We start from the raw sequence: 5,054 nt of genomic DNA on the forward strand, positions 1-5,054 counted from the left end.
GCAGGAATGTGTTGTATTACGTGATGAGCTGTAGACAGGAAGAGAGACTTGTTCAAAAACAAATCCAACAAGTTTGGAAAGATAGATAGATATTCTGTGCAGTTCTGCAACTACTTTTCAAACATTGCGCTTCCTGCCCAGTACATCTAACACAGAAAAGCAGTTGAAGCAGAAATAAAACACTTTGTGGTTATTGGTTAACACAGATTAGCGAGGACAAGGGGGCACTTGGTTTGATCCAAGGCATCTCAATGCTAATGCAAACACAGCGGAATCGTTGTCACATGAGAATGAGATTGCACAGGGATCTAAATCAAGCTCACAAAACGATTAATTGTGCAGCCCTACTTTGAATACAGCTCCTCTACAGTTCACCTCCACGATGACACACTTCTTTACCATGAAAAATCACTACAGGCCTAACTTAACAATATATCATTTACTAAAATGAAACATCTGGTGAAAATAATTTAAATTCACTTGCTGTCTTGTAAACCATCATCCAAGCTGCATTCATTTATGCTATAGGTGAGGGACTGGGGGAAAAGCCTCGACTTTCATCCAGACCTCAACATCCCAAATGGTTCTGCATGATTCACTCACAATCCTCCGTACTTTTTTTTATCCAGCAGTGGAAATGTATTTAGTAAGATGTCCAATGTTTGCCCTGAATGACAACATTTGCTTGTTTCTAAACATTTTGAATTTAAACACTGTGTAGCTACTGTCCTTAACTGCTACAGACTAGGGCAGCATGCTTATATGTATGTCCAGAGAAGAGTGACACAGAATGAGAAAATGATCAATTCAAACATTTAGGCCTCTAGACTCTAGGCAAATTTACCTTATCACTCTCAAACAGATGCATGAAGATGACCAAAGTCCCTTTGAAGATGCAACTGGCTGCTTAATACTACTTATTTTGTTGCTGGTTTACTGGTTACTTGCCCTTTGCATGCACATTGAGAGCCGATGTACCATAGTCAAATTCCTTGTGTGTCCGACACACCTGGCCAATAAAGCAGAGTCTGATTCTGATGGATATCAAGTAGCAAGATACTCATCTCTGTACCCAACTACACAACCCTGTCGGTATACAAAACACACCTCATCAAAGCACCTCTCACGCCTCCCACTTACAGTGCTGCAAATGCCACAGCTAGTTCCTTGAAATATATAACAGAAACAATGACCTATGCCCTTCCAATGGGACATTAATATCAATTTATTCACAAAACCATAAGGTTGTTTTAATGAAAGTTAAGCTCTTCTACAGTAGATTTCACTGGTTGGAAAGTCAGAAGCATGATTACATTCTCTAATGTTCACAGAAAACAGAAGTTCTTGTCCTTTCCTAACCTGTGTTAACACCGGGATTCTTGTTACCATGTGCACCTGGTTAGCGTGCGGATAACTTGCTAGCTAGAGTGACTGCATTTACTGTACCAAGGCACAGCTATGAGAATAACTGTACAACTGCATGAATTAGCATTTCTAACAGTGCAAATCTCGTATGGCATGTTTCACGTGCAGTAGAGATTCTGTGAGAAAAGCCCCTCTATAATGAGAACGATTGCTTGGGATGCAGGAAATAGTCCTTACCGTGGCTAGCCTTTCAGCGATGGACGCTAGCATCCTTATCGTTAGTTTGATCACTTAAACCTAAATCAGATTTACACTATTTGCAAACCTTGCTTTGTCAATAACTATGGATAGCCGAATCCACTGTACCACAATCAAAAACAATATGGAATCACCAGAGTTCTTCAATAATTTGTAACGTTAGTCTAACCATGCTAATATATTAGCTTGTTAGCCATGTTGTCGTCAGCTAGCTAAGCGTTAAATAGGCAGATACCATGGTAGGAACAGCTAAATTAAACGCCCGGCTTATGTAGTTCTTACATAGCTAGGTGTTGTTTATGTACGCTTACCGTTAACCAGCAGATTTGGATGAATATATGTCCAGCTTTTTCCGACTCAAAGTTGGGCGTGTTGGATTTTGTATGGGTATCGAACCAAAACAAATGTTAGTTGGTGTTAAACCTCATTCAATGAAACCAGATGTGATGATACCTCCTTATGAAGTTTGATATGTTTAGGTCTTCCGGTTTAGAGAAAAAAAAAACAAATACTTAAAAGAAACGATGTACTTGAAATAGATACTTGAGAAATAGAAACATGGGACGCGCCAAACGGTATAACTGTAAATTTTTTGCTCCTGTGAGCTGCAAGTCTGTCGCGCAGCAATGGCGTCATACAACGTATGTTCAAGCCAAAGGTAGATTTTTAGTTTTGAACCCCAATTTCATTCAATTGGAAAACCCTTTTGCTACGAAATAAATTTATAATCACAATCAAGTAATGCAATTAGCCTCAAATGACTCGAATTAAATGAAGTGACATTATCATCTTCAGATTTTATTACAGACACAGGGATTGGGCATCTAGATAATACAAAAGGAGAAGCTTTATCTTGCCTCACACATGGATCCTGGAATGCTTAAGCAATAACCATGTCTCAGAATAAAAAAAAAAATGCCTATAAGAGCATAGAGATTTCAACAGAAATACAAGTGTGCTGTTATATATCATCAATTTAAATGCTCAGTCTGACAGTCTACACACACACACACATATATATATATATATATAAGTCCCACATCCTCCACATGTAACCCCCTCTCACTGGGATTACTTGTGTAGTAGCATTCTCCCCTCTTGTCCATGAATGTCTTGTTCCAGTAGCCCACTTCTCAATAGGTTGCCCTGGTTCCTTAACACCGGACACGGACCTTGTTGACCCGGGCGACGTCCGAGCCAGTGTGACTCTTATTTTTCCAACTCTCATTACAGATGAGGTAGGCAGATAGCAGAAACAACAAAGATCCATTAATACATCAGGAAGATGGCCCCGAGTGATGACATGCTTAGTGAACACCTCAGGCAGCAGAAACCAGAGAAACTAGGGAAGGAAGAGCAGGAACCCTCATGGAAGGACAAACCTCTGCATGGTATGTACCACTGTCAAATAGTAGAAGTGGCTGATATCGAAAAATCCTACCAGTGGCTGGACAAAGCTGGACTAAAAGACAGCACAGAGGCACTAATCCTGGCAGCACAAGAACAAGCACTAAGTACAAGATCAATAGAGGCAGGGGTCTACCATATCAGACAGGACCCCAGGTGCAGGCTGTGCAAAGATGCCCCTGAGACAATCCAGCACATAACAGCGAGGTGCAAGATGCTAGCAGGCAGGGTATACATGAAATGTCATAACCAAGTGGCTGGCATAGTGTACAGAAACATCTGTGCTAAGTACAGGCTAGAAGTCCCAAAGTCAAAATAGGATACACCTCCAAAGGTGGTTGAGAATGACCAAGCTAAGATCCCGTGGGACTTCAAGATACAAACTGACAAACTGGTAATGGCCAACCAACCGGAAATAGTAGTGGTGGACAAACAGAAGAAGAGGGCTGTAGTGATAGATGTAGCAATCCCAAGCAATAGCAAAATCAGGAAGGTAATAGGAACATTGGGGGCTGTGACCCCCAAACTGGGAGAGTGGCTCCCACAAATCCCAGGGACAACATCTGAGATATCTGTCCAGAAGAGTGCAGTCCTAGGAACAGCTAAGATACTGCACAGGACCTTCAAGTTCCCAGGCCTCTGGTAGAGGACCCAAGCTTGAAGGAAGGAATACAAGACCGCCCCAAAGTGGGGGCGAGTGTGGAATTTATTTTATTATTATATAGCCTACATGCTTTTCTTTGCTTTTTTGTCTGTCATAATTATTAATTCTGGTGTGTGTGACAATCAACGCTTGAAGTGTTTAAGCTGCAAATATACTTGGCTGTATTCCATCACAATATAAAATAATGGCTGTTGCATATGCTTTAGTTGGACATGGATTTATAGGAAAGGGATGCTTGTAAACACAAAGGTGGTGAGCTTGCTATGTAATTGTGAGCATGTTATTAAAAAATAACGTGAGAAAGGACTTGGTGGAGTTCAGCTTTCTGGCACTCATCCATTTGTCCAGTGTCTTTATCTTTTCTATGTATAGCTGAGAAAGTATAAAGAGCAGGAAAAGGATCAGATTTATGAGAAATGAAACTCCCTGCCCTAGAGATGACATCTCCAGTGATTATCATTTACGAAGGACCACTCCACAGCTGGATCACCTGTCAGTGCTGGAACACTAAGACATCCAGAATGAAGCACAAAACAACTTTAAATCTATATTGCCTTTATAAATCAATTCCTTCCATCTCATTCAGGCCAAACTGACATTAACCCTGGCTTTTGTTCTTTCTTTGCCCCACTCTCTCTGCACAAAAGACTGAGACCTCTTCAGTCTGGAGCTCCTCCATGACTACTCTACTACTTGCAGTTCAAAAAACACATCTTATGACCCTAGCTAGATGGCAATCAGGGCTTACGTATGGACCATACTTTGACAACTCAGGGTAGAGGAGCTGGAATAACAACAGAATGACTATAGGCAACAGAGTGTCATGAACAGGTTTAATAAAGATGAGAGGTACCACATTCTTTCCCATTTCCACTGCATTTACAGTATCAGACATTGTGCAAAATCATAGTTAATGCTTTTTTAATGTCATGGATGAAAAGGATGCTAACCATTTTGTGTTGTCCTGTTTGTCTCCTCCAGCTGTTCCCTTTGCAGATGACCCCAGTCAGTTACCTCCAAAGGACAGAGGTCAACAGTAGCAGTGGGCGTAGAGGTGGTTTCAGAGGAGAGCATTAAGACCTGAGGCCAGCTGTAGACGCTGAGTCAGAGCAGAGAGTGAGAGGGACAGCAGGTATCAGGTAGTGACCGGGAGGTAGAGACACAGCTTCCTGCAGTTGTGTCAGGTAGCTGCATTATGTGCTTATACCTCAGGGGCAAATTATTGCAAGTTTTTAGTTATTTATCAGTGAATATTTGTATATAAACATGCTACCTTCTGACAAATCTCATGTTTGCATTTTCTGTGTTAATAGTTATTGTCTCATTGCTGTGAACTTTTTAGGATTAAATATGCATTTCT

General features: G+C 41.0%; 1 protein-coding gene across 1 annotated transcript in view; it reads right to left on the minus strand.

Moving 5' to 3' along the window:
* senp3b (SUMO specific peptidase 3b) overlaps positions 1-2,274 on the minus strand; it is a 27,944-nt gene extending 25,670 nt beyond the window's left edge. The window contains exon 1 of the mRNA XM_020594952.1: positions 1,935-2,274. The gene's annotated coding sequence lies outside the window, so the exon portion shown is untranslated. The remainder of the gene's footprint in view (positions 1-1,934) is intronic.
* Positions 2,275-5,054: the final 2,780 nt, after the last annotated feature.

This window comes from Monopterus albus, unplaced genomic scaffold, assembly GCF_001952655.1.
Source record: "Monopterus albus unplaced genomic scaffold, M_albus_1.0 scaffold25.1, whole genome shotgun sequence".
NCBI lineage: Eukaryota > Metazoa > Chordata > Actinopteri > Synbranchiformes > Synbranchidae > Monopterus > Monopterus albus.